We start from the raw sequence: 12,845 nt of genomic DNA, 5'->3' as shown, positions 1-12,845 counted from the left end.
CTTTTCTCCTGAATGCTGGGAATAAAGTTCTGTCCTGCCATTTCTGGACCTAGGGTTTTTTTTTTTCCTTTTCACAGGATGAAAGCTTTTCTGGGTGAGATCTTGCTCCAAGGTCACTGGTCTCTTTATTCCACTTAATATATTTAATTTGTTTATTTCCTTGGACACAGGATTTAGTTCCATTCCTTGCTGTTCTTAAAAGTTGATTTCACCTAGTTATTTCAAAAACATATATTGTGCCACCAAACATATTGTAGAATTGTTGAAGAAGAGAATGGATATAAAAAGGGAAATGAATTGAATACTACTTAATAGTATATATTCAATAGTATGTATTCTTTTGATCAGTTGTTCATAAAAAATATAGCAGTAAAATATGCCATCCATTATTAGGTAAAAGAAAGATGAACATAAGAATGATCAGAAAAAATTGTCTAACAGATTTTTGTTTTTCTTATCACTGTCATTTCCAATATCTTCCATTTTCCCAGATACATGGAAATGTAAGGATGAAGCTGTTGAAAATACAATTAGAGTACCAATTTCATCAATCATGCCTGTTTATTGAACCACTTAGAGGTTTTTATAAGGTGTCAGAGTTATAGGCTACTTTATCTAAAATTTAAGGTGAAAATTGAATATTAGGCAGGAAAACTAAGGATCTACAATAGATTGTAAAATTTTCAAGGTGAATTAGGTGCACTCATGAGCATATATCATGGTACATATAATATTAAAAGGCAGAAAAAAATAAATTCCTAATGTCTTAGGAATAAAATTAGCCTCAAATTTTCTTGCAAAACTTTCTCCCTGTTTGCATAATAAATCCTGTAAGGAAACGTTGAAAACATTGTTTTTCTAATGGCCTCTGCCCTATTAAATCTTAATACCATTTATATGTGTGTGTGTATAGCACTATATATGTAGTCTACTTTATATATATAAAAAAATTAACAAGGTTATTTTTTCTTGCTTAAAACTAATTTTGGCCTCCTGGTTCACGTGGGTGAGGAACAAGAGTGTACTGATGAGAATTTATGTCCCACACGCTCCAGGTTCACGGGATTTTCAACATGAGAAATAGCAGAGTATGAGGTCTAAAAAGGCTTGAGAAAACCTTACAAAAATAGCATAAAAAAGAGTCAGGAAAGAAAGAAATCTGGAAACCCCCAAGCAAAGCAAATAAAACCATTTTGTACTGTTGACAGGTACACAGGTACTGCAGAGCACCTGAGAATCAGTATGTGCGGCTCATCACAATGCAAAGACGCACAGCCTTGCGTGAAGATTAAGAAGTTAACTCACATGCAGCACATGAATTTGTATGTAAAGCAACACGTAATAGAATGTAAACAGAAAAGTCCAGACTGTACAAATGAAGCAAAAAGCCCATGCTTTGCAAATAAGCATAGAAGCCCATGATAAGGCAACTTAAAAACCCCAGCTGTGTGCCACAAGGCAATTAGGCCACAAAGATTTATCCATTTTCTAGCCACCTTCTCTCCTGGAATTTTATCACTTCTTTCTTTTTCTTTAAGTGATAACTTTTATCTTGGAACATTTTTCTACTTATCTGAAGTTGCTTTAATTTTATTATAAACCTCCTCCTAGAAGTGTTGTAGGTGTGGCTGAAGTATTACAAGTATGTAAGTAGGTGGCAGAGAGGAGAGAGGCTATGTCGAAGACCAGCATTCTGACCTAGGAACATCTGAATAATTAATAGTCTAACAGTCCCTAAAACAATTCAAGCCTGGAAGAACCACCAAGCTAGCACAGCTCAGATCCCAACAGCTCACAGGACCGGAAGAACCCCACTTAAGACCATGGCCTAAGACCACCTAAGACTTAGGCAGGATGGAACATGAGAAAGAGAACCCTCCAATGGGGCCACTCAGAAGGGGCGGTGAGGCATGAGTCTGAAATGACCACCAGACTGGCATGTGGAGCCTAGACAGGGACCCAGCCTGCAATGTTGCATGAGCCTGGGGTGGTTTGGGGCAGATTGTGCCTGAGATGACGCCTGCCCAGAATCATAAAGGTGTTAGAGGTGTATAGTGCTCAAGAGACCAGTCCTGAGATGAACCCTGACACTCAAAGGCCCCACGTGCCACTTAGAAGAGCAAGTAAGTGGTGGAAGAGAAAGAAAAACAGAAGGACGTGGGCACAGGGAAGAGAAGCAGAATGGAGACTTGAGGGTAGTGATGAACACCCTGAAGTGATGCCTCCTGGAACCAGAGTGGGATCCTCGCCAGTACTGCTACCAGAGCGCTACATCTGGGTCTGTGGCACTTCAACAAGGGTCTGTTACCACAAAAGGTCAGGTGGACATCCCTGGTCTGGGCTGCTGCCTGGGACCATGTCAATATCTGGAGACTGGCCTCACCCTTCGGCCAGGCCCCTAGGAGAGCTGGCCTTGAAGGTATGAGAGTAGAACTGACCCCACCCCTAGACAGCTGCAGTATATCTGAGAGCCAGCCTCGCACACTTTGCGGGACTTCTGGGTGATCTGGCCGGAGAAGATGAGCGTTCGAGAGCTGGACCTGTGCAGCTCTTGTGCAATGGACTAAACTATACAGGGATGACTCCTCCAACTTCACGCTTCACCATCTGTGGCAGCGGGGAGACCTGGCAGCAGAGTCAGGGGAGCAGAAATGCTGTGCTTGCACCCCACCTGCTGTAGCACTTAGGAGAGCAGGGCCTGCACCTCAACTGGGCAGCATAGTTGAGATGGCCTTAGAGGTGGTGCGCCAATGAGCCAGTCCCGAATGCCTGAGTCTGGGAGAGCCAGGCCTGCCTCTTATAGGATGGGCAATGGCAAGTAGGGAGAGACAACTTCTTTACCTCCAAAACTCCGGGATCTCCATGGCACAGGGCAACAAAAGGATATCTGAGATGAGTTTTAGTGAGGTTCCAGTACAGAGCAGAAGCCAGAGGCCTTGAACCAGACCAAGGAGTCATTGCAATGAACATTTGCAAGCAAAAAAGTATGGACAAAAGGGCCTACTGTAGGACACACTGTGACACACGACAGATTCCACAAGACATTTTTCCTCCATTGGGAAGGAGGTTGCAAGAGTATGTGAGGAAGAGGAGATGAATGGAGTGGCAGAGCATCATGTGAAGTTCACAATGAACCAATAAAAGTCTCCCAACAACAACAACATCATCAACGAAAAGCCCATGGCCACATGGTTTTAGTAGAGAATTCGTCCAGACTTTCAGAGAAGAAACTGTTCCACAAAACAGAAACAAAAGAAACATTGCCAAACTCATTCTATGAGATCACAGCCACCTTGATACCAAAATGACACAGACACAAGAAAGAAAGAGAATTCCAGACTAATCTCCCTTTTGAACACTGACACTAAAGTACTCACAAACCGAATCCAAGAACACATCAAATCATCATTCACCATTATCAAGCAGGCTTCATCCCCAGGATTCAGGGGTGGTTCAATATGCAAAATTCCATCAATGTACTTCACAGTATGAACAAACTGAAAGAAAACATATAGGATCATCCCATTAGATACTGAAAAAGCCTTTGACGAATCAAACACCCCTTCATGTTAAAAGTCTCGGGGAGATCAGGTAAGGTTCATATCTAAACACAATAAAGGCAACATACAGCAAGCCAATAGCCAGCATCAAATTCGGTGCAAAGAAACTTGAAGCAATTCCATTAAAATCAAGGACAAGAAAGGCTTGCTGCCTGTCTTTAGAGAGAAAAAATAAATACCCTCAGTTTTATATATTTCCCTAAAAGAAAATAATTTCATTCTTTCTAACCATCTATAAGTCCAGTGATAATCATGTTAAACAAAATAAGGCAGATTTGGAAAATACTACATTTTATCTTACATACAAAAATTATATTTTAGAAAGATATGAAAAAAGAAAATGAATTATTTTAAGGAAAAAAATGGGATCCAGAATAATGCTGGAGGAGGAATATTAAAGGATAATTTTGGGTGAATATTATCAAAGTATATTTTATGAGTATGAAAAGTATACATAAAATAATAGTGAATTATTATTTTATATGATTATTATACACTAATAAAACGTTTCTGTTTAGAAAGGAAAGGAAAGCTAAATGACAATATATAAAAATACATAAAACAAAACAAAAACAAAAGAAAGAAAGAAAGAAAGAAAGAAAGAAAGAAAGAAAGAAAATCCCAACTATTTGATTTTACCAATATAGGAGCCATATATTGGGGTAAAAACCTGCTAGATCAGAGAGGCAGAGAAAGCACCCAGCTGATCTTACTACTCTGTTAACATCCCAAAAGATAAAAGCCTTTCTACTCATCTCATATCTCAGAAGGAAAAAGCCAAAACCCTAAAGCCTAAAGCCAAAGCTCCCTTTTTTTCTCCTCCATGCTCTCTTAAGTACCCTTCTCTCTATGTTGCTCGTTTCTCTTTAATTCCTGTCAGCTGGTTTCTTGCTCTGCCTCTTGACCTAGGTTGACATTATTTAGCTTTTGCATTAAAGTTGTGTTCTAGGGCTGAGGCAAAACAACAAGCACTTGTTTATAGTACAAATAAAACTCTTGTGTTAAAGGTGAGTGTTAAGGCTGAGCCATACCAAACAAGAGACAGGTTATCACAGTTCACAATGGGATAAAATATCCTGCAACTCTCTCCATATCTATTCAACATAGTATTTGAAGTCCTAGCTAGGGCAATAAGACAACTAAAGAAACCAAGGAAATACAAATTGAAAAGAAGTCAAAGTACTGCTATCCACAGATGATAGTATATATAAGTGACCCACCAAATTCTACCAGAAATGTCCTACAGTTGATACACACCTTCAGCAAAGTGGGTGAATACAAAATTAACTTAAAATAAGTAGCCCTCCTTTACACAAATGAAAAATGGGTTAGGAAACAAAGCAGGGAAACAACAATTTTCACAAAGGCTACAAATAATATAAAAATATCTTAGTGTACCTCTAATCAAGCAAGTGAAAGACCTATATGACAAAAATTTCACCTCTCTGAAGAAAGAAACAGAAGATTTCAGAAGATGCAAAGATCTAGATCTCCCATGCTCATGATCAGTAGGATTAACATAATAAAAATGGCCACCTTACCAAAAGCAATCCACAGTTTCAATGAAATTCCCATCAAAATATTGACACAATTCTTTACAGACCTTGAAAGAGGAGAGAATCTTAGCTACCAGACACTCACAGTACTCCCCCTCAGATCTCCCAGCTACTCTGGCAGTCGTGAGGTTGACCATGGACATCACATGTAGATCCTGCCTATGGTTCACAGCTCTATTAGCAGTCTCGAAGAGACCAGCAGGACTTGCGGATCACACTGTTTAGGAACCCATACCCTATTTCCTTGACAATAGGTCTAACTGAGACAACCAGCAGAGTAGAGCTATAGGTGATTCAAAACAATCCAGTCCCCAGTCCATGACTCAGGGATCCCCCTCCATGCCCAAGAAGCACAGCAGGCTCCAGAAACAACCAGTCAACACCAGGGATAACCAGATGGCTGAAGAACAGCATTAAGAACACAATCAACAAAAACCAGGGCAATATAGCACAGCCAGAACCCAATGATCTTGATATAGCAAGATCTGGATAACTTATCACAGCTGAAACACAGCGAAACAATCTTAAATCTATGGTTTTAAAGATGATAGGGGCCCTTAAGGAGGAAACAAATAAATCTCTCAAGGGAGAAAAAGAAATGATAATAAAATCAAACACATACATGCATTTAAAGATAAAATGAATAAGTCCCTCAAAGAATTATTGGAAAATACAGACAGGTGAAGGAAATGAATGAAATGTTTCAAGTCCTGAAAAAGAAAATAGAAACAACAAAGAAAACACAAACTGAGGAAATTCTGGAAGTGGAAAACTTGAGGACGAGAACAGGAATCACAGACTTAAGCAATACCAACAGAAGACAAGAAACAGAGACAAGAATTTCAGGTGTAGAAGATATAATTGAACAAATAAATGCATTTGTCAAGGAAAAGATTAAATTGAAAATTTTCCTGACATAAAACATACAATAAATCAAGGACACCACGAAAAAATAAAAATTAAGAAAAAGGAATAGAAGAAAGAGAAGCTTTCCAACTCTACAGACCAGAAAATATTTACAACAAAATTATAAAAGAAAATTTCCACAACCTAAAGAAACAGATGTGTTTAAACATACAAGAGGCTTACAGAACACCAAATAGATTAGACCATATAATAATTATCCTGCCACATAATAATCAAAACACTAAATTTACAGAACAAAAACAGTAACAACAAAAAGTAGTAAAAGCTGCAAGGAAAAACACACACACACACACACACACACACACACACATATATATATATATATGTATATATATATATATATATATATATATATATAAAGACAGATTTATCAGAATCATGCCTGACTTTTCCACAGAGATGTTAAAAGAAAGAAGGGCTGGGCAGATGTCTCACAAATCCTAAGTGACCAAAGAGGTCAACACAGACATATCCAGCAAATCTTTCAGTCATAAATGGAGAAAAATATTCCAGGACAAAAGAAAATTTAAACAATATTTATGCACAAACTCAGCCCTAGAAAACATACTAGAAGGAAACCTCCTAACATCAGATATAAATAACTTCACTACAGCAAAACTATAACATGAAAAGCACCCAAACATATTACCGACAACAATCATAATAAAAGGAACTAACCATCATTGGTCACTAATATCTCTCAATATCAATGGAGTCATCTCCCCAATAAAAAGACACAGGCTAGAAGAATAGATATTCTGTTGCATACAAAAAAACACACCTCAGCAAAAAGACAGACATGAACTCAGAGTAAAAGACTGGAAAACCGTTTTCTAAGGAAATGCAACTAAGAAATGAGCTGGAGTAGCCATCCTAATATCTAATAAAATAGCATTTCAACCAAAATTAATCAAAAGAAATGAAATAGGACACTTTAGACTCATCAATGAAAAAATACACCCAGAGGACATTTCAATCCTGAACATCTATGCCCCAAATACAAGGGCATCCACAATAGTAAAAGAAATATAATTAAAGCTTAAAGCACATATCGATCCCCTGGCATTAATAGTGGGACACTTCAACAGCCCACTCTCTCCAATGGACAAAGCATTGAGAAAGAAATTAAGTAGAGAAATAATGAAATTAACAGATATCATGAAACAAATGGACCTAATAGATATCAACAAAACTTTCCTCCCAAACACAAAAAATACCTTCTCCTTAATACCATCACTGAACCTTCTCCAAAATTAACCATATAGTCAGTCACAAAGCAAACATCAACCAGTACAAGAAAATTAAATTAACCCATTGCACTTTATCTGATCAATTTGGATTAAAGAGGGACTTCAACAACAACAGAAATAACAACAACAACAACAAGCCTATACATTAATTGAAATTGAACAACTCCCTATGCAATGACCACTGGGTCAGGAAAGAAATACAGAAAAAATTTACAGAATTCCTAAAATTTAATGAAAATGAAGACATAACACACCCAAACTTATGGCACACAATGAGAGCCATGCTAAGAGGAAATTTGACAGCATTAAGTGCCTTCTTAATGAAATTGGAGACATTTCATACTAATGACTCAACAACTCACCTTAAATTCTGGACAAAAAAAAAGAAAAAGAAAAAATAGAAGCAAACACAACCCAAAGGAGTAGATGATAGGACATAATCAAACACGGGGCTAAAATCAATTAATTAGAAACAAAGCTCATAACACAAAAAATTAACAAAACCAAGAGCTGGTTGTTTGATTGAGAAAATCAACAGGGGGAAAAAAAAAACAACAAAACCTTAGTCAAATTAACTAAAAGGCACAGAGACACTATCCAAATCAACAAAATCAGAAATGAAAATGAGGACATAACAATGCACACTGAGGAAATCTAAAGAATCATTAGGACTTACTTCAAACACCTGTATTCCACAAAATTGAAAAATTTATATGAAATGAACAATTTCCTTGACAGATTCCACTTATCGAAATTAAATCAACATCAGGTAAACAAGCTAAATAGTGTTATAACCCTTAAGGAAATAGAAGCAGTCATTAGAATTCTCCCATAAAAAAAAAAAAAAATTCCAGAGCCAGATGGTTTCAGAACAAGTCTGATTTTCAAAGAAGGGCTAATATCAATACTACTCAAACCATTCCACAAAATAGAAATAGAAGGAATATTGTCAAATTTATTCTATGGAACCACAGATACCCTGATAACTACACCAAACAAACACCTAACCAAAAGAGAATGTCAAAACAATTTCCCTTATAAACATTGATGCAAAAATACTCAAGAAAATACTTGCAAACGGAATACATGAATGCATCAAAGGTATCATCCTCTATGATGAAGTAGGATTCATCCATCAATATAATCTACCTTATAGATAAATTTAAAGAAAAAAAACACACATTTGACAAAATACAACACCCCTTTGTATTAAAAGTATTGGCAAAATCAAGGATGCAAGGCACATACCTAAGCACCATAAAGGCAATAAACAGCAAGACTATAGCATACATGAAATTGAATGGAGAGAAACATTCTCATTGAGATCAGGACAAGAAAATGCTGCCCACTCTTTCCGTGTCTCTTCAATATAGTACTTGAAGTCCTAGCTAGAGCAATAAGACAACTAATGGAGATCAAGGGGATATAAATTGGGAATAAAGAAGTCAAAGTATTGCTATTCATATATGATATGATAGCATACATAAGTTACCTCAAAAAAATTCTTCTAGATAACTCATACGGCTGATACACACCTTCAGCAAAGTGGCTGAATAAAAAATTAACTCAAAACAAACAAACAAACAAACACAAAACAGTAGCCCTTCAGTATACAAATGACAAATATGCTGAGAAAGAAATTAGGGGAACTAAACCCTTTACAATATCCACATATAATAAAAATATCTTGATGAAACTCTAATCAAGTGAGCCAAAGACATTCATGACACAAACTTCAAGTCTCTGAAGAAAGAAATTGAAGAAGCTATGAGAAGATGCGAATATGTTCCATGCTCATAGATGATAGAATTAACGTAGTAAAAATGGCCATTCTACCAAAAGCAATCAGCAAATTCAATGTAATTTCCATCAAAATGCCAACACTATTCTTTACAGACCTTGAAATAACAACTTCATATGGAAAAACAAACAAACAAACAAAAAACTCAGAATTGCTAAAACAATCTTGTGCAACAGCAGATCCTCTGATCTAGAGCTGTACTATAGAGCAACAGTAATAAAAACTGCATGGTGCTAGCATAGAAACAGAATGGTGCATCGATGAAATCAAATAGAAGACCCAGAAATAAACCCACACACTGATGGATACTAGATTTTTTATAAAGAAGCCAAAACCATACAATGGAAAAAAAATAGCATCTTCAGCAAATGGTGTTGTTCTTATTGGATATCTACATGTAGAAAAATGCAAATAGGTCCATAATTATAACCCTGCACAAAACTAAAGTCCAAGTGGATCAAAGACCTCAACATAAAACCAGACATATTAAATCTGTTAGAAGAAAAAGTGAGGAAGAGCCTTGAACTCATGGCGCAGGAGAAAACTTCCTGAACAGAACATCAACAGCTCAGACTCTAAGATCAACAATCAATAAATGGGACCTCATGAAACTGAAAAGCAAAACAAAAACCCAGAATAGCTAAACAAACCTATATAATAAAATAACTTCTGGAAGTAGATCCATCCCTGATTTCAGGCTGTACTAGAGGGCAATAGTAATAAAAATTGCATGGTATTAGCATAGAAATATGCTGGTTGATGAATGGAATCAAAGGCCCAGAAATAAACCCACACACATACAGACACTTGTGTAGAATAATTGTAATTCAGAAGATAGCTGCTCTGGAAAGAGATCACTACCAAAGACCTTCTAGATTTGTGTGACCCAGCTGGAACGCAAACATGCCTTTAATCCAAGAGACAGAGGCAAGCAGATCTGAGTTTAAGGCCAGCTTGGGACAGAGTAAGACTCAGATAAAGAAAAGGTTAGTTCCAGGAATGGTGGTACATGCCTTTAATCCTAAACTATGAAGGTAAAGTTGGTTTGTAGAAGGAAGCTCCCATGTTTGAAATTGCCAGTACTTAAGTGGCAGAGGAACATTTGACAGAATAGGATATGCACAACTATCATGAGAAGAGAGTAGAAAGGGAAGTTGCTTAAGAGGCAATGCAGAGAGAAAGGAGGCAGTTTCACTGGGAGAGTAAAAGACAGGTTGCAGAGAGAGAACTAAGGTGAAAACCAAATGAGCCAAAGAATGAGGATGATCCAGATTAGAGGAGATTGCTGGAGTTAGTTTGAGGCTAAGCAGAGCAATTCAGGAGCCAAAAGAGCAACCAGACTAAATAACTCACATGGGAGAGGAGTTTGAGCCCAAAAGGCTGAGTTGAAACCAGCCATCCCAGAGCTCAGTAAGAGCTAGGAAGAGTGACCTTATTCAGCAGTAAGTCCCAGAGGATGAAAAAATTCTAGACCAGGTTAGACTGGAGGAAGGCTAAAAGCTTCCAGTCCTAGGCCTAGGTTAGCAGGCAGAGGAAATAAGCTTCAAGACCAATGATTAAAATAGACAAATACTTTTATACACTTGATTTTTGACAAATGAGCCAAACCAGTACTTAGAACAAAGGGTACTTCAACAAATGGTGCTAGTCTAACTGAATGTCTACATGTAGAAAGATACAAATAGGCCCATAATTATCACCCTGCACAAAGGTAAAGTCTAAGTGGATCAAAGATCTCAATATAAAACTAGATACACTAAAACTTTCAGAAGAAAATGTGGGGGAAGAGCCTTGAACTCGTTGGCACAGGAGACAACTTCCTGATCAGAACAACAGCTCAGGCTCTAAGAGCAACAGTGGGACCTCTTGAAACTTAAAAGCTTCTTTAAGGCAAAGTTCACTGTCAATAGGACAAAATGGCAGTCTACTAACTAGGAAAAGATATTCACCAACTCTATATCTGACAGAGAGCTAATATTCAGAATATATAAAGAATTCAAGACATTAAACATGAGCCAAATAATCCAAATAAAAATGAGATAAGAGCCAGAGAATTCTCAACAGAAGAGACTCTAATGGCTGACAAGCACTTAACGAAATGCTCAGTCAACAGAGAAGTACAAATCAAAATGACTCTGACATTCCATTTTACAACTATCAGAATGACTAAGAGCAAAACTCAAGTGACAGCACATACTGGTGAAGATGTAGAGAAAGGGGAACACTTCTCCATTGCTGGTGGGAGTTCAAACTTGTACAACCACTTTGGAAATAAATTTGGAGATTTCTTAGAACACTAGGACTAGCTCTACCTCAAGACCCAGCTATACAACTCCTGGTCATATACCCAAAAGATGCTCTATCACACAACAAGGACACTTGCTCATCTATGTTTGTACTAGCTTTATTTGTAATAGCCAGGATCTGTGAATATGGTAGATGTCCTTAAACTGAAGAATGGCTAAAGACAATTAGTACTGTTATTTACACAATGGAATAATACTCAGCTAATAAAGTCAAGGAAACCATGAGATTTGCAGGCACATTGATTCAACCAGAAAAGATAATCCTGAGTAAGGTAATCTAGATACAGAAAGACACACACGGTATGTATTCCATTACAAGCAGATTTTATTCTTTATTCGTATTGTACAGATAAACATACTACAGTTCACAGACTCAAAAAGGATAAGTAACAAAAACCCAAGGGAGGATGCTTAATTCTTACTCAGAAGGTGAAACAGAATAGACAGCAGAAGTGTTTGAAGATAGGGAACAAAGTAGCAAAGAAAGCATGGAGAGAAATGAGGATGGGAAATCAGACCGGGAGAGTGGCAGGTCCTCAAGACAGAGAGCCTGCAGAGAGAAGAGAAACCATGGGCGGCAGCATCTTATGACAAGCTGAAAATCTAAGACAGGGTAGGCTTCTGGAAGGATATGGGGGTGACCCTGAGACTTCTACTAGCAGGGAGCATGAAGACCAAAGAGAATACCCTCCACTCAGACAGGACTCCTTGTGGAAGGAAAGGAACAACTACCCTCACACAAAAACTTGGAGCCAATATTTACCCTGCCTAAAAGCGTACAGGGATAAACATGAAGCAGAGATGGAGGGAATGTCCAACCAAGGTCTGGCCCAACCCGAAACTCACCCTATGGGGAGAGAACCAACCCCTGAAACTATTAATGATACTCTGCTATGCTTGCAGATGGGAGCCTGGCATAGTTTTCCTCTGAGAGGCTCCACCCAGCAGCAAATTGAAACAGATACTGAGACTCACAGCCAGACATTGGGTGAAGCATAGGAAGTCTCACGGAAAAGAACACCTCTTTGAACACCTTCCCCTGAGAGGGGAGCAGTCTTACCAGGCCACAGCGGAAGACAATGCAGCCAATCCCGATGAGACCTGATGGACTAAGGTCAGATGGAAGGGGAGGAGGACCTCCCCTATCAGTGGACCGGGGAGGGGCATGGGAAGAGATGAGGGAGGGAGGGAGGGATTGGGAGGAAATGAGGGAAGGAGTTACAGCTGGGATACAATGTGGATAAACTGTAATTAATATAAAAAAGAAAAGAATAGAAGCACATGGAGGGGACAGAAGTGCCACAAAAAGACCAAACGTGCAACTAACCAGAGTCCAGAGTGGCTTGATGGAAATGAAGCAACAACCAAGAACTATGCATGGACTTGACCTAGGCTGCCTACACAGATGTAGCTGGTGACAGCTTAGGATTCATGCGGTTTCCCAA

The 12,845-nt window shown here is 38.1% G+C and overlaps 1 non-coding gene across 1 annotated transcript; it reads left to right on the top strand.

Moving 5' to 3' along the window:
- The first annotated feature begins 1,600 nt into the window (after positions 1–1,600).
- Positions 1,601–1,732, top strand: LOC132654976 (small nucleolar RNA SNORA17). The gene has a single exon (XR_009592575.1). It is a non-coding gene; the product is annotated as a small nucleolar RNA SNORA17 (small nucleolar RNA).
- Positions 1,733–12,845: the final 11,113 nt, after the last annotated feature.

This window comes from Meriones unguiculatus, chromosome 6, assembly GCF_030254825.1.
Source record: "Meriones unguiculatus strain TT.TT164.6M chromosome 6, Bangor_MerUng_6.1, whole genome shotgun sequence".
Taxonomy (NCBI): domain Eukaryota; kingdom Metazoa; phylum Chordata; class Mammalia; order Rodentia; family Muridae; genus Meriones; species Meriones unguiculatus.
This window is presented reverse-complemented; position numbering and strand designations above follow the sequence as displayed.